At 44.7% G+C, this 25102-nt stretch overlaps 1 protein-coding gene across 6 annotated transcripts in view; it reads right to left on the bottom strand.

Annotated features, from left to right (window-relative positions):
- THRB (thyroid hormone receptor beta) overlaps nucleotides 1-20753 on the bottom strand; it is a 393899-nt gene extending 373146 nt beyond the window's left edge. The window contains exons 1-2 of one of the 6 annotated variants that reach the window (XM_073803650.1): nucleotides 19571-19625; nucleotides 19148-19208 (exon numbers count right to left, since the gene is read on the bottom strand). The gene's annotated coding sequence lies outside the window, so the exon portion shown is untranslated. Of the gene's footprint in view, nucleotides 1-19147; nucleotides 19355-19570; nucleotides 19711-20431 lie in introns of those variants that run through there. The other 5 variants (XM_019948600.3, XM_019948604.3, XM_019948599.3 and 2 more) reach the window with 5 other exon arrangements.
- Between the last annotated feature and the right edge of the window lie 4349 nt (nucleotides 20754-25102).

The raw sequence follows: 25102 nt of genomic DNA, 5'->3' as shown, positions 1-25102 counted from the left end.
TTACTAATTTGAAAAGTGTATATATGAAATCTGTCCAAAATGCTATAGATAGAAGAATGACTTAATACAATGAACTGTACTTTTCAACTGAATGAACATAACATCTATGATAAATCACAAAGGAAAACCACTCCACTAATATGTGGTTTTCTACAGCTAATGTTCCAAAAACAAAATGTTCTTTTGGCATGGACCTCAAAATTTGTCATGTTCTCATTAGTCTTGAGGGCAACAGTGCTACTTTATACAATTGCAACCATCATGCAACAAGAAGTGAGAGCCTGAAATATTGGATTTTTTTCAAACAAGCAAAAAAATTGCTAAAAATACTTTATGACAAATATGAATAACTACAAGTAGATATTATTCAAATTAATGTTTTATTTGTTTAAGTAAAAACACAACTTACGGAAAAAAATCAAACCACAATATTGAGGAATTGCAATTTATTCCATTTAGAAATAAATAAACAGAAGTAGTTGTTATAACATGCTACCATTTATAGTATCTCCAAATCCTTTCTCATGTTGGTTTCAAATGATATATTTAATAAATATTCAACATATGTTCAAAATACATATGTTCATATATACTCAAATTATATAATCTGAACACATATACATAAATATATATTCTCAAAGAGCTGTGCACTAGCAAAAAGTTTTGGAACAAACAAACAGGATGGTTTTAAAAAATGAGCTAAACCACCTACTTTAACACTTACACCTAGTTAGAGACGGAACACTAGTTTTCCCACCTTTTACAACATGTAAAATTATATTTTAAATGTCCCCCCAAACACAGCATTCTTCAAGAATATGGACACCGTCATGTTTTTTTCAATTTTAATAAAGCAAAGCGTCTATAGCGTTGACAGACATATTACAGAAGAAAACAAAGAAAACATTTTCAACTGTTCCTTCAAAGCATATCTCAAATCCTGTTTCATGGAATACTGCTTTAGTTAGCTCCCTGGCATCCTTCTAAGGCACCACGTGGGGACACAACCATTCCAGCAAAGTCGGAGGCCCCGTGGATGAGGAAGAAGGTGGGAAGGGGTCTGAAAGGATGGAGGGGAAGCTCAGGACCAGCTCTGCAGGGCAAAGGCACTCTCACGGACACGGATCCTGGCCCGAATCCTGTCTGGGAGATTGAAAGCCCTGCCCTGAAACCGTGTCTCATCCTGGCATTAGCACCCTCCTTCACAGTGCCCAGCTGAGGCCCCAGGACTAGTTCTCTCCCACACGTGGTGAAATCCGACTCTCAAGGTCTCTGGGCCTCAGCTTCACACAGGCGGGTGCTCAAAGAGTGACATGGTTGCCTTCCAGCTCCCAGGTGTTTAATATCTTCAGAAGGATTAATGCTACAAATTCAGACAAGAATGCTCTGGAAAGCTTCATTACCCCCATCTCTTGGACACTCGTGGAGCTTTGTGGCTTTTGCAAAGTAATTTTGTTCCCCCCAAATCCACTGTATTTTTCTATGATAGCAATCAACAATCTGAAAATGAAATTAAGGAAACAATTCCACGGACAATGAGATTTTTCATTTTCAAATTTTTTTTTCAGTCTCTCTGATGGAAGCTGTCAACCCCTGAAACAATAAGTTAAAAGTAAAAACTGACTTTTCAAACTCTGCAAAGCTAAATGAATGTTGAAGAAATGGAAATGATTAAACTTCCAGATCATTTTTTGTTAAGCGTGTAGCATTCACACTTCTGAAGACATTAAACTTTGAAACAGCAGTACCACTTTTGGGATACCCTGTACTTCTCATAACCTGGGGAATTTCTTTTGGGTTCAAAATTATCATTTCCTTCCAGTTAATGGATGTCTTTCCATCAGCCTACAGTTGTATTTTCTTGATTTAAAATGAGCTTTTCTTTAAAGGTGTCTTTTTCAAGATTCTGAGGTATTCTCTGATAGAGAGTTGTTTTTTGAAATTGAGGGTGAAATGTAAATGCTTACTGTCATGAACGTGCAACTGAGATCATTTTAACATTCATATATGCTATTTAGACATTTTACTAGTTCAGGAATCTGGTTTAGGGAATATAGTCTCATCATCTCTGGGGAGAGTTGAGGGGCCACACTTCATCAAATGCATATGTTTGGGGTTTTATTTTTTTAAAACACTGATCTGCATATATATAAAGAGATACATTCATTTTGGGGGGGTTTGTTTGTTTGTTTGCCTGTTTGTTTTTTACCATAACCTCAGCCAGAATTCTATTTTGCTATTATGACCCAGGACATACAAAGGTGGGGTGTCTGTGTGTGTGCATGTACCTGCATTTTTTTAATGAAATAAAATGCTTCAAAAACATGTGATTTACTCTAATACCTTCTATTCTAGTCTTTCTTACCCAAAACTTTTGTTGATGTGACTCATTACGTAGACTCGGGGCCCACTAACGTGCTGATTACCAAGTCTGAAAAACAATAACCTGGGTATAATGGGTTAGTCAATACCCACCAGGGTTACCCCGGTAACTCTTTTGTATGCTTGGACTGCATATTTTTTACCTGAGGAGATGCAAGCAGAACAAAAGCTCAACTCCCACTGCGGTGAAGCCCTTGGGGATCTTGGTGAAATGCAGAGTCTGGCTGGGCAGGGCTGGGGCAGGAGATTCTGTGCCTTTACCACCAGCCAGCCTGGGGGCAGCAGTCTGAGACGTGTGGGTGCAGAGGAGCAGGGCCGCGTGGGACACACTCCCACCGCACAGCCGTGCAGCCGTGACCGGGGCACGACCCCAGCATCCCCACAGGCGGTACTCACTGCAAAGGAGGCATCCTTGTGCCTTCAACATCCTCCCCTTTGTGATTTGCACCGTTTCCTTTTCTCCATAACCAACCCTCAGCCCAAACAAGCAGTGGCAAGGCCACCCTCTCTGGGATTGCTTGAAGCCACCTTTGGACGGGATTACCCCAAAATGTGGACAACTACCTTGTTTGTCTCAACAAAGCAGGAACAGCAGAGATGATGCCGGCAAACAGGAGTGTGAAAGATCTATTAACACTTTGTTTCAGGCACCGGTTAAACTGTGAAACCCTCTTGTCAAGGTGGGCCGCGCTCAAAACATACTTCTGAACGTGACAGAGGTAAATTCTGTAGTTCAAAGCACGATTTCATAATTCTAAGCCGTGGAGTTAGAATTCCCACACGAGGAAACACTGACAGTAATTGTAACTGTTCCTGGTACGATACTGGCTTTCTGTACTTCCGGCCACCGGAATCCGGGATATACATGTATTGATAAAATGAAAACAGTCTTGATTTTGGTGAGGCTGTCCTTCGTGTAATCATTTTGTGGACCCGTCTGGAGGGACGAGGGAATGGGCTCACCACTGCACCCGAGCGTGGACCTCGCACACATTTGGTACAGGATACGGGTTTGATAAAAAAATGAACGAACAAAATTTTTTGAATGTGCCATCTCACGTTATTAGCTGTTTTCCCATTATAGTGTTTGCTTCACTGAACTGAGCAGGAAGCTTTAAAAGGGAGGAAGAAAGGAAAAGTGGCATCTTCCAAATTGCAGCTGTTCACCATGCAGATGGGGAGAAGCGAGGGGAAGGGAGGAAAAAGAGACAGACAGACAGACAGACAGACCCACAGACCAGGGCACTGATTCCTGACTCCCGATTCCTGGTGGGAATAGGGCAGGTGGAAGAGGAGGCAGATTTGGGGATGCCTCTCCCCACCAGCCATGACGGGTAAGTGTAATTGGCGAGGAGCTTGGGGGAGGGAAGCAGGGGGACTTGGAACTGGTCTAAGGCAGTGGTTTTCAATGGGGACAATTATGCCTCCCAGGGGACAACGGGCAATCACCGTCTGTTCACTGTCATAACTCCGGGGTGGAACACTAATGGCCTCTAGAGGGTAGAGGGTAGGGAGGCTGCTAAACATTCTGCAATGCCCATGGCATCCCCCACAGCCAAGAATTACGTGCCCCCAAATATCAATAGCACCCAGGTCGAGAAACCATGTTCCAGGGGTACAAAAGGGGAAAAAAAAAAAAAAAGCCTGGTAGAGGCAAGAGCAGAAGCTATTAGGAAAGAGAACGTGCTCGCCAGGACCACTAGGCGATCTTGGGCAACAAGCGAGGTCTTAGACAGAAGGGAGACAGTGTGGGAGAGAGATGAGGGTAAGGAAACAGAGCTGGGGATCTGGCTGTGCCTCCTGTTCCACTGGATCCCTCTCTAGTCAACTCTGAGCCAGGTGCTTGTGGGGTCAGCTCCACTGCTCCAGCTAAAGGCAGTCTGTGCCTCGTGAATACGAAGCAGAAGTCCAAAAGAGGCCAGAGATCCTTGGGTGGAAATGAGCACTACAGGCTGCCCTCCAGGGATATATGCCACTGACAAGGAAGGCTTACATGTAGCAGACGATGCTGGTGCCCTGACCCCCCTCCTCATGGGCTCCACTTCAATGCCCATGAGCTTGTCTTCCAGCTGCCAAAAACTGCATTGCTTTGCCTCAAGGTGTGCTGTTGGCTGCCCAAGTGGCAGTCCTGAAATGCCGGGAAATCAGTCGCCTCTGTAGGCAGTCCCCAACGGATGCCTGACAGGTTTGGTGAAGAAGTAGGTACTCCCTTGCCTCTTGGGTGGGTAACTGTGAGACATGATCCACGCCGTCTCCTAGGGCTCCCCGGTGTGCCCACAGTGGTAACCGGTTTAATAATGCCTCCTTATTGACTGCTATCCCCATTCTGGCCCCCTTCCCCACTCTCCTATGGGTGTTTTCTTTACCTTCCCCCTAAAACGACTTGCACTTCAATTCTCATCTCAGGGTCTGCTTCTGGGGAACCCAAACTCTAATGGCAAGTCTTCTGAAGAGAGACTAGGCTGGCGGCCACTTGAGCCCCAGGTTCCTCGGATGTGAGAACTCTCTGGGTCCACAGTAGCCCTCTAGCAGAGGGGCCGGTCTTCCCATCCCCAAGTCCTAAGCACAGAATCATTGGGATCCTCTGAGCCACAGGCTCTAGACCGACTTCTTTCAGACCATCTGAAACCCAACTCCAGGCACATTCCTCTCTCTCCCATCGAGGGCACAGGCAAAGCCACAACTTTTGCTCAAGGCTGGCAGGGAATGCAAGCACAATCCCTATGAAGTCAAAATTCTGCAAGAACTCAAATAAGTAACACTTGACTCCGAGAAAGGGGTCTTACTCTGGTGCCAGGAAGAGCCAAAGATGAAAACAACGGCAGCCGTGGTTCAAATGAACTTTAATGAATTACCAGTGGGGATTGAAAACCACAGAATAGCAAAATGAAGCAGCTATTTCAAAACCTTGCTAGACAAAGAAGAGAAGTGAACTATAAACCCCCTCAGGGCGATGTTAAATCACTCATCTTCCCTGCAGTGGGAATTCTGAGATGTTAAAAATCTCAAGAAAATGCTCGGAGCTTGAGGGATGCCACGGCGGCAATGAGTGCAAGGGGCTCCCCACACCAGCAACAGGTCTGTAAACAGCGATGCAGCTGACACTTTCCAAGGGCCTCAGAACACGGCCCTGCAGAAACCTGAAGCCATCGCCTGAGGAAGTCCCGCTGTCACCCAGGATGGGATTTAGGCGCCCCCCTTAGGGTCTAGTCACCGTAAGCCATTCTTAAGGACGTTTCTTTACAAATCCTCAGAAGCCTCTCTTCTTAACTTGTGGATGTTCGCTGGGTTTCATCTTTGCCAAGAACATCCACTTTGGGGCCCCGATTCCTTGCCAACTTAGGTGAGGGGATGGGAAGATCTTCTATCTCAGCTCTGATGTGTGGAGAGTTTTTTTGGGTTTTTTTTTTTTTGTTTTTTTTAAGGGAAAAGAACAGCAGAGCTTTTCTGCCGGACAACCTATTCCCTTATTTATAATGCAGGACAGCAGCGCCTTGTAAGTGTATATTCTGGTTCATCTGAGGACACACGGTTGTTCATTTTAAAATTAGATTCATCCTAATTATACGAAAACAGCCTGCATGTGGTTAGTCAAAACAGCAGGAAAGCATTACTCAGCACCTACGTACTGGGCCTGCCTTCTAGACTCCACTAAACTTGTTCAACACACAGCCCCTGCCCTCTTGGAACTTCAAATCCAGCAGAGAAATATCCATCTCACTGACCAATATGAGGTTTGGACACTGGGCAGTGAAGAAATGCGTATAGTAAGTGACTAAACATGTAATATTACCTTTGGACAAAGGGGTGAGGGAAACTGTCATGAAAGGGGCACGCTGCAGCAGGGCAGAAGCGGAGGTACTTCGGATCTCAATCCTAATGAATCATGGCAGGACTGGGGGAGCTCCCTGAATGAAGGATATTAGGATGCTGTGCTGAAACAGAAGCAGGAAAAAATAGGTATGAAACCGTCAGGGACAGAAGTTTGCTTGTGGACAGTAGAACAGCATCAGAGCAAGAGACAGGAGTAGATGTTATGAAAAAAGGCAGGAAGGTGGTCAGCTTCAGCACGACATTCAATCCAAGTGGGAGAGCCAACTCTGCGTTCAAGTGGCTGCAGTCCTGGGCAGGTGACCAAACATTTATTCTTCTTTATTTTTTAAAAATTTTAATTGGAGTGGAGTTGATTTACAATGTTGTGTTAGTTTCAGGTGTACAGCAAAGTGAATCAGTTATACATATACACATATCCACTCTTTTCTAGATTCTCTTCCCATGTAGGTCATTACAGAGTATTAAGTAGAGTTCCCCGTGCTCTACAGCAGGTCCTTGTTGATTATCTATCTTATACATAGTAGTGTGTGTATGTTAATTCCAAGCTCCTAATTTATCCCTCCCCACCATGTTTCTTCTTTGGTAACCATAACTTTCTTTTCTACATCTGAGACTCTTTCTGTTTTGTAAATAGGTTCATATGATATCGCTTATATGTGGAATCTTTAAAAATGGTACAGATAAACTATTTACGTCTATTATTCTTATTTTCCACAGACCCTGAGGGTTCCCTAAGTTCAACGATGGACCATGGAACATATCTCTTGAGGATGAAAAATGCCAGGACATCTATAAAAAGGAGATTGTTACCAGTAAACACACCCTAACAATTTAAAACTGAAAAAAAGAATAACGAATGATACAAAATGATCAAGGAAACTTGCAGGTTGACTTTTGGGTCTCTCTCTTTGATCTCCTGCCTTTTGGACAATCAAGCGCCGTACTTCCAGGGTGAAGGCTGACTGAATACCATCACTTTTACAATTTTTGTAATAATAAGATAATGATAAAATTGTTTCCCATGTACTGGGCACTCCCCAGGCACTATGGATGGGCTCAGCAGTCCATAAACTCGATTCCACTCAATCTCCTCTATGATGCCGTCAAGTAAGTACCAATATTATTTCACTGCATAGGTGAGGTGACTGAAGTTCAAGGTGGTTAACTCACTTGCCAGAGAGACCACGAGCTAGAAGGGGACAAAGCCAACTCAGCACCTGTAGGGACGTCCGCCACCCACCCGTAACTCCTGATCTCTCTCCAGTGCCCCAGCTCTCAACCAGTCCAGGACCCAGGACCCTCAGCTTCCACCCTCCCCACAACACACTTGGCCTCTAAGGGAAGCGGGGAGGGTGTCTCTCCTCCCTGCTCTGTGACAGGACTTTAAAATAGGACATGACTGGTGCCCACACTGCAGGTTACTCTGAGCCCCAAGGAACCCAGTGATGAGCCAGGAACAAGTTGGGGATTACTGAGAAAATGATTCCTTCTTTATTATGGAATATCAAGAATTAGCTGGATTCAAAAAGATACACGCATCCCAATGTTCACAGCAGCACTATTCACAGTAGCCAGGACATGGAAGCAACCTAAGCGTCCATCGACAGAAGAACGGATAAAGAAGATGTGGTGCATACATACGATGGAATACTACTCAGCCATAAAAAAGAACAAAATAATGCCATCTGCAGCAACATGGATGCAACTAGAGATGATCATACTAAGTGAAGTAAGTCAGAAAGAGAAAGACAAATATGATATCGCTTACATGTGGAATCTAAAATATGACACAAATGAACCCATCTACAAAAGAGAAACAGACTCACAGACATAGAGAACAGACTGGTGGTTGCCAAGCGGGAGGGGGTTGGGGGAGGGATGGAGTAGGAGGCTGGGATTAGCAGATGCAAACTATTATGTATAGGATGGATAAACAACAAGGCCCTACTGTATAGCACAGGGAACTATATTCAATATCCTGTGATAAACCATAATGGAAAAGAATATGAAAAAGAATGTGTGTGTGTGTATATATATATATATATATATATATATATATATATATATGTATAACTGGATCACATTGCTGGACAGCAGTAATGAAAACAACATTGCAAATCAACTACAATAAAAAAAAAAAAGAATTAGCTGGATTCTGTACCTGAGAGGTACTTTATCAGGATTAACTTCTTCATATTGCAAATTTTGATTTTCAAAAATATTGCAAAATATTTTACAAAAATAGACTTGAAGTCAAAGACAGCCCTACCTCGGGTAATATAAAGGCAAACAGTTCTTTCTTTTCCTTTTACAGGTCCTTAACATGATACTTCTGATCACTTGGTCTTATTTCTTCATAATCTAAAACACATGTGCACTTGGCAAGTGTTTCTTTACTCTCAGATTAAGACATTTTAATAATAATTAAGTACGTTTTCACAACGTTCGAAGGAAAGAGCTTCTTTGTTCTTTTCCTTTACCTCACTTTTATTATTCATGCCCCTCTAACATTTCCTTCGCCAGAGGCACTTCTGTAGAACTGGATGAATATCTGATCAAGCACATTTACAATTTGGGAAGAAAACAAGCAAATATCCTTTTTGACTAAAAAGAGCGTTCCCCATTGTAGTAAGGAATGATAAGTAGAATAAATACTAGGCAAATTGCTATTTTTAGTCAAGACATTATGTAATAAGCCATTTATTTAAACTGTCTAAAGCTCTGCAGAATGATTCCAGGAAAAGGACTTCAATTCCTCTGTCAACACACCAAGAATCGGCTCTGCCCTCTGCTTCCTGATAGCTCTACTTTAAATTTTAGTTTCCTTTAAAAAAATCAGCACATTCATAATGTGCCAATTATACCAGGATTGATCAGTAAACTCCCAACACTATGTACATGTTATGACCCACAGAGATCTCTCAAGAAAATCAAAATGATGATCAAAGACTAAAAGGGAAAGCCGGGTGTAGCCAGATGAATGATGACCCATCTCGTAAAAGTGAGCAGAAAGTGAGGAAACAGAACTGGGTCAGCTAGGAGGGTGGTACTGCACCAAAACCCAGAACTGGGTTATGTCATTGCTATCGGGATGTTTCCATCACTTGCCAGTGCCTCCAGAAGTACGAAGACAGTGCTGTGAGGAGAGCCTCAGAAGAACTGAAAAACAGAATTACACAGGGTGGCAAAGACAGTTCACTGGCCACCAAATGTTCCGGCTCCCCTTCCCCTTCTACAGCACAGAGGCATCGCAGAAAAGCAGCTGTGAGACAGGGGCTGTATCTCTCATCCTGCTTTCTTCAGCGGGAGGTGGGCACGGCATTGTTCTCACCAGTGGAATCAGAGCAAAATGATTCTGGGTCACTTCCAAGCGGAGGCAGTTAGGAGGCTGGTGTGTTTCTGCACTCTCTTGCCTTCTCAGGGGTCTGATGCAGTGAAGACATGGCCTTGGAAGCCTTGAGCTGGAGATGGAGGAGCCCAAGACCAAAGGAATCAGGATTCCTCAGAATCGCCATAGAGCAGAGTCCCCAGGCTAATCAGGAACCGCAATTTTCAACTTCACATGGGTGAAAGATAAACTTCTACCTTCTTTAGCTCCCATGCATTTTCAATTTTATTTCAAAGTGTAGATGGTGTTTTCCTAACCAATATACGTGGCAAGAAAAACTTAAGTGTCTCAATCACTTGAAATAATGTATACAATTTATTTTTGCATGGAATTTGATAGGACGATGGATTTTTTTTTTTTTTTTTTTTTTTTTTTTTTTGCGGTACGCGGGCCTCTCACTGCTGTGGCCTCTCCCGTTGCGGAGCACAGGCTCCGGACGCGCAGGCTCAGCGGCCATGGCTCACGGGCCCAGCCGCTCCGCGGCATGCGGGATCCTCCCGGACCAGGGCACGAACCCATGTCCCCTACATCGGCAGGCGGACTCTTAACCACTGTGCCACCAGGGAAGCCCTAGAACGATAGATTTTTAAGGCTAAAGTTGTCCTGCCCAGTTCTAGCAGCTACTAGCCACTAATGGCCATTGAGCATTTGAAATGTGGCTAGGTCAAGATTGAGATGTGCTACAAATGTAAAATATACACCAGATATTAAGGGTTTAATACAAAAAGCAAAATATCTCATTGGTATTTCGTATTGATTATATGTTAATAATTTTTGGATGAAATCAAATATACTATTGAGGTCAAACTCACTGGTTGCTTTTTACTCATTTGTAACATGGCTACTAGAAAATTTTAAACTACCTATGTGGCTCACATTATATTTCTGTTGGACTCTGCTCAGCTAGTAGGTGTTAGCAAATTACAACCCACCTTCTGTTTTTGTAAATAAAGTTTTATTGGTACAGAGCCATGACTGCTTACATGTTATCTATGGCTGGTTTTGCATTACAGGGCAGAGCTGAGTAGTCCTGAAAAGCTGAAAATATTTATTATATGGCCTATTATAGAAAATATTTGTAGAAAATCTGTTTGGGATTACTAAGAAATAAGACCAAACAATGATAAGAAGTCATCACGCTAAGGGAATGTAAAAGGAAAAGAAATCATTGTTGACTTTATATTACCCCAGGTAGGGCTGTCTCTGACGCTAAGTCTACTTTTGTAAAATATTTTGCAATATTTTTAAAAACTAAAATTTGCAATATGAAGAAGTTAATCCTGATGATGCCCGGACTAAGGATAACTTTGAAATTACCTAATTTATCTACTCTTACCATTTCATGACTAAGGAAATGAAAGCTCAGATAAGTGAAGAGACTTGTCCAAAATATTCTCATTCTAAATTAGGTGGTATTTCTATAAGGTCACTATCATTCATTCATTCATGGATTCATACTCTCCACCCATCTCTAATTTCGATCATTAAAGAAATAAAATCCCTATCAGGTAGAAAAATCAGCACTTAAGAGCAGAGAAATCCTTGAGTAATAACAGCGACAAATAGGCTGTGAGATAGTTTTTAAATTAAGCTTCATTTGAAAACACTTTAAAGAGAACCTATCATGTAATCTGCTTTCAAATTAAACTTGAAATTCCCCCAAATGTAGAGCCAGCTTGCTAAAAATATGCCTTATTGGAATTAAATGTTAAAAATTTGCCACATCTTAGAGAAAAGGAAATCTGTTCCCAAAGACTTCACAGCAACATATAACTGCCTCTGTTCTAGCAGCCATCCTCTCTCAGTGTATTATTCTAGAACTTCTAACTGGGTTCACCATTTCCAGTCTCTGTCCCACTCAAGACCTATCCCCAAGAGCCCTTCTAAAATAAAAATCTGATGTGCTGACCATTCCTTCGTCTCTCCATGCTGTCAAGATAAAGTCCATCTTCCTTATTTGGTCTGGAAAGTCTTCATCATGTGGCTTCTACCTGCTCCTACGGCTTCATTTTTTGCCCTGTGCACGTCAGACTAAGCTCCTTGCAATTTCCCAAATGCTTCATACTTTTATTCCATTTCATGCACTTGTATATGGTGTTCTTACTGCCTAGAACTCTCCCCACTCCGGACTATGGGTCCCCACTGTACACTGTACTTACTCCATCACAGAGCTTATCAATATTGTAGTTGATCGTAACAGTTGAAGCCTTAATTCTACCACCACTAGGAAGAGCTAATATTTAGGAACACTGAATTGCAGGTCAAGTGCTACACTATTTCATTTAATCTTCACATGTTATAGATGAGGAAACCAAGCAAGTGTAATGAAGCCAGGGGAAGCCAAGACATGAATCCACACATCCCCACTCTGCAGCTCTGGCTCTTAACTCGACACCAGTGGTTGTCAGTGGGGGTGACTTTCCTGCCCATGAGACATCTGGCAATATCTGGAGACATTTTTCCTTGCTGCAACTGGCGTTTCGGGGGAGCTACTGGGATCTAGTGGGTAGAGGTCAGTGATACTGCTAAACATCCTACAGTAATGAGTGCAGCTCCTCAAAGGAAAGAATTATTCGGCCCCAAATGTCAATAGTTCAGAGGCTGAAAAACACTGGTCTACACTAAATTAACTCCTGTTGATTGACCCAGGAGACTCTGAGTATCTCTACAGCAAGGATTTTTAAATGTTCACCATGGTGTCTTGGAACCTACTATAGAGGCTGGTACCCAGTAGATGCCCAGTGCATATATGATGGATGGATGGGTGGAGGGATGGATGCAGGAATGGATGGATGAATGGGTGGAGGGATGGAGGGATGGATGGTTGAATGGGTGGAGGGATGGACAGATTCCAGGAGAAAAGAAGCAAGTTTCCTTATTTTACGCCTTGGTTTTCATGACAACTTCAATAAAGATAAATCTGAACACAGCTTCTTAATTAACAGCAAATGAATGCATGCAGAGTACATTCCAGAGGATGCCTTCACCTTAGCAATACGTCACATTTACGAATCTATAGTGTGAGATTAAATTAATAAGCCAAATGCCTAGCATTATATTTTTTCAAGAGTCCCTTACAACTACTACACTACAGGATAAATTGACATGTTCATCATCCACATAGGCCATAACTTAAATTGTTTTAAAAAAGATTTCCTGTATAAGGTTCCCCTGGTTTCTATTTCTTATATAAAAGACAAATAATACAAGAATATACAACCTTATGCTTCCCCCTGTTGTAACTACAATTCCAATATAAATACATTATTCTAGATTTCCAGATGCTTGGGGTAGAAATTACAATGAAGCTTACGTGAAATTCAAAAAAGTAAACAAAAACATATATGGCAGAAATAACCCATTCTCTGTCTTACGGAAATTAATGTACCTAAATACCAGAAATGAAGTCAAGGAAAGATATATTTTATGATTATAATATTTTTGAAGTAACGGCCAGTTAGCCTAATTTTTACATAATCACAAACACTTCAACAATGGCGGCATTAATCAGTGCTGAATACAAACTGATAGATTTTCTACAGAAGAGCACAAAGCTTCAGCTGTGGGGCTAGTTAAAACAAATTGTACTCAATTTTTTAAGTGCAGTACTATGAACTATTCCTCACAACCTTCTGCGTTGAACTTTAGTCGTTTGTGGTTTCTCACACACACACACACACACACACACAAAGAATATGCTGACCCAGTAAGTTTTGGTACCTGCTCTCCCTCTTGGAGATTCACATGCACACAAGCATAAATGTAGACTCTGAGAATGCTTGCGTTAAGTTGTTAAACTCGGGATTTCCCATAGAGTAACAAATAAAAAGTTAAATCTGACGAAGATCTGCCGAAACATTTAGGAGTAGGGAGAAGGCCTAAAAGTGATGACAGGATGTGTAGCTGGGGACATCAGCATAACTGTGGCATTTCTTGCCATGGGAACCACAGCTGACGCCAGAGACGAGCAGTGCCTTTTTCACTGTATGTGAGAACATGACACGCACTTGTCACAGAGGCAGACTCTGCATGTATGGACATGCAAGTGGTGAGACATTGCCGCATATGGAAGAGCAACACGAAAAAGCTAACCCGAACCCAGGAATGTCATGACTGCTAATATCAATCATGATTTTTTTGAGCACCTGTTCTGTACAACCGTGGCTGAAATCTGGGGAAAACAGAGCCTTAAGAGAAACAAAAGAGGGGAAAGTATATCTGAACCATCTTGAGAACCATGGAACAACACAAGTCACAAGAGTCAGAATATTCAGTGGGCCCTGGATGCCACAATCATACAGTCTGCCACCAAAACCAGGACTGTCTTCTCCACTCTCTTCATCATGAACACTCCTGGGTCTCCAGAGGAATCACACAAGTGTACTTCCCAGATGAAGAAGACATACCCGCTGTCAATTAACATTCCTTTGTCCAAGCTTTTGCTTTCATCAGGTTATCACTCATGACTTTTTGAATAAACCCCTACGTTCTTGATCCCAGAAGAGAAGGCATAATCCTTAAGATCTCTTTTATTAGAAAGAGGAAGTTGAATGAGTAATTAGTTCAGATCAGTCCTTTTCTAATTGTTATATGTGCCCCATCCACAGTCCACTCTCAGCACGCACACACACATACGCACAGGCACACACATGTATGCATATGTTATTATACGTTATTACTATACTGTTATAGACACGTTGCATATCATGATATACATATTATTGTATGTGTTGTATACACGTATACATACGTATATGTATATTATGTGTATATGTATACGTATATGTTAGAGTGTCTATCATGATGAAAAGGCTACAATATGCTTCCTGGGACAGAGTCAAGGTTCCTGGGTCCAAATTCCAGGCTCTCCTGACTTGCCATTTGGAAAAAGATACTTAAGTTCACAGCAGAGCTCAGTTTCTTACTCAGTAAAAATAGTACTGCACAGGAAGAGCTGCCAGTACATAAAGATCCAAAGTCCCTGGAAATTAGGACAGTATGGACAGGCAACATTAGCATTAAATGTAGATCACGATTCTCACTGTCAGCTGGCCCGATTCCCGAGAGGAGGATAGAGAAATAGGTTATCTGTGACTCAGTGATCTGGATAGCCTCCCCTCCCCCATTTGCTTAAATGCTGTAATTGACGAACACTTTGGGAACTTAAGGTGGAGAGCGAACACCCTGAATCAGAAGACTCACCAGCCTAAATGTATTCAACCCCACACCGCATGAATCCCAAGACAGTCCCGGGTGAATCGCACTGCAATTTACGCTAATACACATGGGCGACACAACCCACAAAACCATCACATCCTCAGATTAAAAGAACTTTATGTCACCTAGGGGGCCATACGAGGGACCCCGATAGGCATATCCATTCCATCCCAGTGGAGACCACTTCAGAATCCCTTTGCATTAACATATGCATACTGTCTCATAGCTCACTAGGCTACACACTGAGCTGCAAAAACAGGCCCAGACACATACGAGGTACACACATTTTTGTAGACTGAATGAGGAATCAAATCAAGTAATGAAAATCACTTTAAATAAAGCAAGGAGTTCACCTGCCATCTATTGCTCAACCAGCTCAGACACTAGAACAAGCCCTTCTAGCAAACTACCCTGCTGTGATATGGACATACAATGTAACCCAGGCAGCAAACATTCACAACGGGCAAAACTAAGACAGAAGATGACACCTGATACACTATCAGAAAAGAGAGAGAAGCGTCTCCCCTTCTCCCCCTCTCATTCATTCTTCCAACGAGCTTCTCCCTTGTGCCCATGTGTCAAAGCCTTTGCTAGGTGCTATAAGTCAAGGATGAGTAAACCCATAGCCCATCAGCACAGTTCAGAGGGGAAGACAGAAATGAAACAAAAACAAACACACCGCCCTGCAGGGCGATAACTGTACAGGCTAAAGCACAAAGTATGGAGGCCACCCGTTGAGAGAGGTTTATGGCCATAGGGTCATTTCCAAGTACCTGGCTGTCCCGTCCCCCAGACTGTTCCAGTTTAAAAGCTTGGCGGAGATACTGGGTATTTGAGGAAGTCAGCCTGAAGAACATGCTAACCATTCATTCCTCTAGGTTTTCTGAGCTCTACTTCTGCACAGGGGACGGCGTCCCGAATCTCCTCTGCGGGGCAATGGGACCTCAGACCCCCAAAGATAAAGTCCCACTGGGTGACTTTCCATTATTACGCCTTCTGCATTTTTTCCCTCGAGGGTTGGTAAAAGACTTGACCATATAAAGAATTTTACTTCATTTTCCGTAGAAATGAAGTTCAAGTATTGGCCATTATATGATCTGACATTTCATAGGAGCAGATACTAGTTGCCATGTACCATGGTAAGCACTCTACAAATGTTATCTGATCTATCCTTACAGCTTCAAGGCCTACCTGCCACATCAATGCTTCCACTCTGCATTTGCTTCTGTTAACTTGGCTACTGAGAAGCTCAGAGCGAAATTAAATACTGAAAAGCAATAAGCACTTACGATTTCAGTTTGATTATCTGTACTCCTCTACAAGATTTTGATCTCTCCTCCTTTGCCATTTTTACCAGTCTCGTCACTTTGCGGGATTTTTACTATGCATTTACTGAGACACATTTCTGGAAGCCAATACTCTACAAACAAAAACAAATGACCAGAACCATCAACTGTAATTTCCTTTTAGTTTCAGTTGTCACAAGAGTTTCCATGAATAGCTCATTTGAAGATGACCCCTTGTGTGTCATACCTCGGTCACTTGGAAACTCAGATAGTGAAATATTTCCACCATCATCAGGTTCAGAATCTGTTCATGAAGTGCAGAAAACGGAAAAGGGGAGAGGTTGACTGACGTAACTTACCCATAGGGTAACCACTAGGTTGCTTCCTAATCTACTACCAAGGGATATTTCTATCTTGTGCTGGTTCCTGACAGTCCCGTTCACGCCCTCCCCAACATCTACTTCTGTAGACCAGCTATACCACGACATGCCCTTGGTCCCCTTAGGGCTGCCAAGGCCAAAGGCACCACCAGAACCTGCTGAGTGAGAAGGCATCGCTATCACCCAGCGATGTCTGTTCCCTGGAATTTCACTCTCCGCACTGACAATGCCTCTGGAACTCATAAAGATTCTGCTGGAACCCAGGGAGCTGAAGGTCAGTGTCTTCAGGGAATCAAGGTACCATGTAAGACAAACTGCTGCTGAGGATTTCCATGTACTCAAGGCAAACGCCCCCAGGAAGAACTCACAGAAATAACTCTCTGCGTTGTCACTACATAGAGCAGGGCTAGCTTTCGTATCCAAAAAAAGAGAGAGATAAAAATCGAACCATATATACATGGCACACACACACATACACAGGCACAGATCTTGGCGCATCCAATTGGTACCCAGTTAGATGCTTAGTCAGGTATTTTTTGGAACACAGTGTTTGGGCACAACCATTTATTTATTCGACAAAGATTGATCCAGCACCTACTGTGTGCCAAGCACTGTTCAAGATGCCAGAGAATCACGAGTGAACAAGACAGTCAAGATTCTTTTTCTCAAGGACTCTATAGTCTAGACAGGTACTCAACAAGTAGCAACTGAAATGAACAACTCAGATGGAAAATAAGACCAAGGAAGGGAAAAAAAAAAAAAAAAGGAAGCAAAAAACAATGCCATGGCTTTGAGAAGGAATGGGAGGCTGCCTCTGCTCCAATGGTCAGGGGAGGGCTTTTTAAAGAAGTAACACATAATCTTACAATAAAATGACAAAAAGGAGCTGAAGAAACCAATCACCTTTACTCTGATTTCCATCAAAAAGATGAGCTTACTAAAAAAAGAAAGGTGCAATCCCATTTGTGGGTCCACACACCCTGTGCTTCAAACGACTGCAAAAAGCCCAGGAAAGGAAAAGGATCCACAACTTTCTCTGCTCTTAAGGAAATTTTAAGAAATCTCCTTTCCCCAAAGATGCTAAATGAAAAGGAAGTTGCCTTAATTCATCTCTGTGGTAGGATTTACTACAAAGAATCTAAAAGGAGGGAAAATGGAATGTTTATTCCTCTTTTAAAGGTCAGTTACTTTATAATGTTCCAATGTCAATAAAATTATGCCTTTGCCTTGTAATGCCAACAGGAATTGCTTCATTTAAAAAAAAAAGTCTAGGGCTAAATTCAGTATCACTTATTTCACTTGTTGGAAAAGAGAAGCAAATCATATTTACTAGCAGATGATACCACTTCCAATACATAATAAAACTTTGAAATTCACTAAAAATAAGATTCTGATAGTATCTTTTCAACGTGCACAAATAATAAGTGATTGTTCACCAATACCTTCCCATATCCCATATCCCAGCCCAAACAAATCGCTTAGTATTGAATTTCTGTTGGAGTCAATTAAAACGCTTAGCCAACTGGCATGAAAACTCCTGAAAACGTCCACTGCTCAAAATAACTTTCATCAAAACACCTTCTTCTTTCATGTTTCCTAGTCCCTGACTTGTTTCATAATAAAAGAGGTAAGCAGAAATCAATTAGGGAGCAGATCCCTCACCGTGAATATTCAGATTGAATCATGGAATATTTTGACTAAAACGCAATTTGTATTACCTTGCAATGCACAGCATGCTATATATTATTGAAATGTAAATACGCAGACGAAACTAAAAGAAGGCAAAGCTATTGTCCAGCAGGTCTGCATCACCCAATACATGTATCACTATCAGAAACTGCTGTGCTCTGGTATTAATACGCTGTCCAAGGAATGCTTAATTTTTTGAACTTCAAAACGGGTCTTTAAAGCTGACTCTCACTGGCACCTAAGAACAATAACATGCTAAAGGGAAGACTCTGTTTCATTTATTTACTGATGAGGCTTAGCGTTTGAATCTTCACAAATTCTCAACGTGTGCGGAGCGGGGCCGACGTAGAGTCTGCGCTTTTCTGCCCAGGTAAACTCTTGTCTCTCTTTCACTCACTTCACTAACTGTTATGCTTCTAGACCCTTCCTGTAAAATTTCCCATTTGGGGAAAAATTATACACTGAGCCTTCCGTAAACAAAACACTCACCCCGCCCCCATTAAAACAAATCAGAAGGCTTAAGAATTAGCACTAATACTGAGCCTACAATGGTCGCCGGCAAATACAAATGACAACTGCAGCCGAGAAGGGCCAAATCCACCTGGAGTAAAAACTCCCCCAATGAGTCCTTCTCCGAGGGGTGCCCGGGGTGGGGTGGCGACCTTGCAGCTGGCACAACTCGGGGACTGGAACCGACTCGAGGGGCCCCAGGGGAAGATGCTGCGTCAAGAGAAGCGAAGCAAGAAGCGCGAACCGGGAGGCGAGCGACGTCGCCCCCCATTCCCCGGGGAGGTGGGGAGAAGCCAAGTCGCCAGGCACGGGTACCAGGGCACGCCACCCGCAGAATCGGTCCCCTCTCAAAGCCCGGAGTTCCGGGGCAGGAGAACAGGGGCGATGGGGGACCCACAGTCCCTTTAAACCGCCTCCACACACACACCCCCGCCCCACCACCAGCCCCGGTGTCTGCCAACCTTTTCCGAACCCTCGTGTCACAGAACTTCCTCATCATGGAAACTTCCACTCGGTTCGGCGCTGAGGATGCCAAACTCCATGTCACAAGGAGGCTGTCAACAGCCGGGCTCGGGGTTTGAGGAACACCGCCGCCCCAGCCGCCCCGCTCCGCCGCTGCCCACGCCGCGGCTCCCCGAGCGGTGCCCGGGCGGAGAGGGCACCTCCTACCCCCAGGCGGGGCGCGAACCCCCGGAGGCGGGTACCAGGGCGGCTGACACCCCACCCACGCCCGCCCGCGCGCGCGTGCGCGCCCGGCGTCGCCGCTCGCACCCCGTGTGGTTCCCGCGACACCCCCGTCGCCCTCCTGCCCACCCCCCGGACGGCGGGGACCGTCGCCCCCTCCCCCGCACCCCCGCCTCCGCGCCGTCCTCCGGCCAAATTACCGGTGTCCTCCAGCCTGCCGGGTCGGGCGCCCCTGCCCGGGGAAGGCCGCCTGCGGGCGCTGCCCGAGCCCGGGAGCAGAAGGTCTCCTTCCCCAGCGCACTCACATTATTCATGCAAAGTTAATCCCCGCCGCGTCACGGCCGCCCGCCTGAGGATGTGCGCCTTCCTTGGCCAAGCCCCGCAGTCTCCACCCTCCTCCGCCCCCTCCTCCCGGCGGCGGGGTCCCGGGGAGCGCCGGCGACGGGACGTCGCGCGAGTCCTGCAGAATGTCAACTCCCCGGGCGCAGAGGGGCGGCCGCAGCCGGGGCCGCACCGCCCGCCCGGGCCGCTCCACTTTTATAGGCGCAGGAAGCGAGCGCGGCCCGGCCGCCGAGTCCCCGCCTCTCGGGCCCGCGCGCCCGGCCGGCTCCCGGCCGCTGCCCTCCTCCGGCCCCGGCGCCCCTCCGCGCCGCGTCTGCCAACCGGTGACCTGGTTTTGCATCCGGCCCGCCCGGCGGTCCGACTCGCGCGGCGGCGGTGGCGGCCGGGAGCAGGCCATTCGGGCTCCCCCAGGGGCGCCGCGAGGAAATGGCTTCCCGGCCGCGCGCCCCGCCGCCGTCGTCCCCCGCCGGCCCGGCCGCCCGCCCGCCAGCCCCCGACACTACCGCCCGGCCCCGGCCCGGAGCTCGGACGCGTCCGCCGCTCCCCGGCCCGCGACCCCTGCCCAGCGCGCCCCTCACGCGCCGCCCGGCTCGCCGCCTCCGCACCTGCCGCCCCAGGTGCGGGCTCCCCCTCGTCCCCGTCCCGGCCGTGCCCTCCACCCTGGGAGTCCTCCCCGGGTGGCGATGTCGCGGCGGTGTTGGTGGCGCGCGTCCACCCACCAGGTTGCGTGCGCACGGCGGTTCGGGCTTGGGCGTCATTCCTCTCGTCGGCAAAGAGGAAGGGACGGGGGGACGAGGGACACGGGGCCGAGGAAGGGTGACTTCCAGAAGCACGGGCTCCTCTTGGCCCGGGCCGCCGCGCTCCTCCCTCCTTCTGCGAACCACTTGTGGCGCGTGTCGGGCCGACACGGCGATCTGGCTCCTCCCGGGGCCTCGCTCCCGCCGGGCGTCTGGCGTTCCCCATCATCGCCACCCCCGGGAATAAAGTTTGCAAAAAATACCCGGCTTGCGCCTGAAGGAAACACCCCCTCCACACCGCCCGGCACATCCTGGGAGACGGGCGCAGGGTGGGGACCCTCCGCAGGTTCCAGGAGGGCCGCCCTGTTCATTTGTCTTTGGCCTGGACATGGACAAATAAAACCCGGAAGACAAAAATAATTTATACTCTTGGAAAGTCCTGCCCCGGTCAAATATGAGCTTCTAAAATCCCCCCACCCCCACCCCCAGTCCTGAACGCCAAGGGTTCAGGCTACGAGAAAAGCAAGCAGGCTGCTGCGTCCTGGGCTGGAAGCATGCTTGTGAAAATCCTGAGCACCCAAGAAGATTAAAACGTCATCGGTCGGAGGCTAGGGTTACAATAAACCTATTTTGACGGCAGAGTACAATGATTTTCTTATAGATAATATCAAAATAATTCCGACTTCATTATTCAATATACACAAGTATTAGTATAACGAACCGTTTTGACAGTGGCTTTTTTAGCCTCAACTGTCTGAACAATGATTTATTGGAGAGTTTTCTAATTTCCAGCCGGTGACGTGTTTTATTCCCAATTCTTGTGAGCGTCCCAGGGAAACGGATGAGAAGCCTACTGACAGCGTGAACTACCACAACGGTCAAGAATTCAGAAACTGCTTCTGCTGTTGAGTACAGAGTTTCAGCGCGCGGGTCGAGAGAGAGGGAGTCGCAGACCCCAAGGCTCCCTGGCGAGAGGGAGGGACCTCTCCCTTCAGACTCCACGGACTCTGTTTCCCCTGGGTCCTTGGCAAGAAATCCGTGCTTTATTCTGCACTCTTTTAACAAGGCTGCAGCCTAGGACTTGCAGGGTTTGTAGCTGGAGAGAAGTTGTTCTCCTTTTGCAGCTAAGTTCCTGGGCTTTGCTCCAAAGCTGCCCGGGATGTTTTGGTTGGTTTGGAGGAAAGCTGTGGAGTCTGCACCATTTGATCCAAACAGGCGGCCCCCTGGTGGCTAACTGTGGGTGAAAAGCTGGCCACTGGCGGAGAAGCCTGCCCCGACAGGCCCCCACAGTTGACGGCCGGTCTTCGCAGGGGCCATGGAGCCGCTGGAACAACTTTGCAAGGAGGGGAGGTGGGGAGGGGGGCGGGGGTGGGGAGGGCGGCGTGATGTCACTCCTCCTTCACAAAGGTGAATGATAGGCCCTAATCCGCTGGGGCTTTTTTTTTTTAATTTTATTATAGTTGATTTACAATGTTGTGTTTCATTTCTGCCGTACAGCAAAGTGACTCAGTTTTACGCATATCCACACTCTTTTTTATATTCTTTCCCATTATGGTTTATCCCAGGATATTGAATATAGTTCCCTGTGCTGTACAGTAGGACCTTGTTTATCCATCCTATATATAATAGTTTGCATTCTCTTCCTGAGTTTAACTTGGAGCTAAATTCCTTCTTAAGTAGGAAACATCACACAGAGAATGAAATATAACAAAACCTGTTGCTTCCCTTTGTTCAAATGGCTTTGTTTTTCTAATCTCATTTGGCCTGGAAACTTCCGAAATAAAGAGTAAATGAAAGCGAAATAAACGTGGCATTATTCAAGCAATTCATGAAGCAATGTTATATAACAATAAGGGAGAACAATTTTAAGGCAACGTTATTGAAACGGCATGATTCCATTTGAATCGGCCCACTGAGGGCAGTCTTTCAGGCTGCATCATGGTGAGGAAGGGTTACTCACAGAACGTGGCATTTATTTTTCTAATTTTACACAAAGGGGTGCATTGGAGGAGAATTTTTATGAGGACCTGATTGAAGGTAAAAAATAATATTCAAATTTTAGAGCACGTGGTCGCGTGTTCTAAAGCTGTTTTCATGACCCATGCTCACCTTTCACCATAGCCATCCTCATTACCAGGGTCTGCAAATTTCAAGCTGGTGACTTGGTTCAAGGAAGCGATTCATTCATATATTCATGTATTCATCAACTGCTGGGGTAAGAAGATAAATAAAACGTAGGATCCAACAGGGCTGGGATTACACTGAAGCCAATGAGACCAGTGGTGCAAACACAGGGTCCAAGCCTCTCTTGACTGAAAATTTTGATACACTGTTCATCATGGATAATTGTTGCATTCGTTTTGATGTTTAAAATATGGCAATAAAATATCATTTCTCAATTACTGGGTTTTTTGATGTTCTCTTACATTTTGCACTCAAGGCAAAGGCCTCAGTGGCTTCACCCTAGTCTCCCTCTGCTGTACCCTCAGTGCTAGCAGAGTCCAATCAGAGAAGTACAATTCAATTAAAATTTTATTAGTGTTGAAGATAATTAATATAGGGTAAGGAACTTGAAGCTAGGGAATTTAGAGATGTGGTGTGAGGGGAGGAGAAAATTTGGGAGATTTCACTGAACAAGTTTGCCCTTAAAGTCCATTAAGGATGGACCAGATTTTACCAGGGAGTATTGGAACCGGAACCGGAAGACATGCCATTCTAGGGACCAGAACCACTGGTATTCTTTCATTCATCCAACTACTTCTCAAGCTAGCTGTGTGACCAAATGACCCAGCCCTGGAGCTCCTGATCCTCTCTGTTCATCGTTAGTTCCTGGAATTTATTTTGGCTATGAGGGCCCCAGTGATTCTGGTCCATGGCCAGGCAAATAAGAATGCGAAGTTCATCCCTGCCCTTCAGAGGAAAGACAGGCTATTAGGGGAGATGACATGTTCAATATTAACTCTAAGAGTGAAGATGCAATGGGAAATATATAAAAGTAAATTGCTAGATTGTTGCTGGTGAGGAAGAATGGGGGGATTGCACAAGATTTTCTGCAGAAGGTCCTGGGTGGAACTTTGGGGAGAAGCTGGAGAGAGGGAAACATGCCGCTGGCTATATTATTAGCAAAATGAAAATACAGTGCCCTTTATTCAAAAAGCAAGAAAAAAAGTGCCACGAAAGACACAAAATATAACGCTATCTCCTTTCTTCCAAGTGTTCTCTTTGGAAAGGTTATGGTATTTTTTATTTGCTATTTAATATCATTCTAAGTAAAGAAAAATAAGCATTAGCATTTTAAATGATTAGCATCAATGTTGCCGTTCATTTTTAGATCATGCCATGCTAGTTTTAAGGAAAGATATAAGAGCATTTAACTCATTATGAAATCACCGCAATCTGTGCTTTGTAGCGAGTCTGTGCACATGTACATTGTGGTTCACATATGCAGATGTGTTTCATACTTACCAGAACAGTTGAAACACAGCACAAAACTGACTCAAATGCTTTTTTAAAAGATTGAAGTAGAGTTGATTTACAACGTTGTGTTAGTTTCAGGTGTACAGAAAAGTAACTCAGTTATGCATATATATATATAATTTTTCATATTCTTTTCCATTATAGTTTATTACAGGATATTGAATGTAGTTCCCTGTGTTATACAGTAGGACCTTGTTGATAATCTATTTTATATATAGTGTGTATCTGCTAATCCCAAACCCCTAATTTATCCCTCCCCTGCCTTTCCTCTTTGCTAACCATAAATTTGTTTTCTATGTCTGTGTGTCTGTTTCTGTTCTGTAAATAAGTTCATTTGTATTAATTTTTAGATTCCACAGATAAGTGATATCATATGATATTTGTCTTTGTCTGGCTTACTTCACTTAGTATGATAATCTCTAGGTCCATCTGTGTTGCTGCAAATGGCATTATTTCCTTCTTTTATCTGGCTGAGTAGTATTCCATTGTATATATGTACCACGACTTCTTTATCCGTTCATCTGTTGATGGACACTTAGGTTGCTTCCACGTCTTGGCTTCTTGATACGTGCCCATTCTACCCACACTCTATCTTTGACTTACTGATGAATAAGGAAGAACTGAAAGGAAGAGGAACTATGGGTTGCCCTTTCCTTCTATGTCTGCATTTCAGAGTAAATGGTTAGCTAATACAGGGAAGGAAAACAAGTAAGAAAGGACATGTTAGGATTCCTTGGTTGTTGTCTTTCTTTTGCATTCAAAGCACGTTCTGGTTGGAATGGAAAGCATGGCCTCTTGGGGTTGTCCCACTTAGTTGTTGATGTAACATGCTTACCCTGGACCTGATTGGAGTTTTGCTCACCTCCCAGACATCATGGAGTCATCAGAATTCTGTGTTCAAGGGGCATCAAGCATGCCAGATGTGAGTCGAGCAGGGAAGAACACAATGGTCACGTATATTGTGTGGATTTCCTCTGCTCCAGACTTCACTTACAAAACGCAAGTTCAAAGACAAAATTACTAGTAATTTCAAGATGGTAAAGACAGAGTGTTAAGCTAAGTGCCAGGCCCCAAGCATGGGGCCCCATGTGACTGCACAAATCTATGCCCGTAGAGCTGGCTGGGGGAAAGAAGTTGATTCTTTGTCATGGTAGAAGCCTAGGACACGTGGAAGGG

This window comes from Tursiops truncatus, chromosome 4 (assembly GCF_011762595.2).
Source record: "Tursiops truncatus isolate mTurTru1 chromosome 4, mTurTru1.mat.Y, whole genome shotgun sequence".
In the NCBI taxonomy this organism is placed as follows: domain Eukaryota; kingdom Metazoa; phylum Chordata; class Mammalia; order Artiodactyla; family Delphinidae; genus Tursiops; species Tursiops truncatus.
The sequence above is the reverse complement of the archived record's forward strand: the minus strand, read 5'-3'. Positions and strand labels throughout refer to the sequence as shown.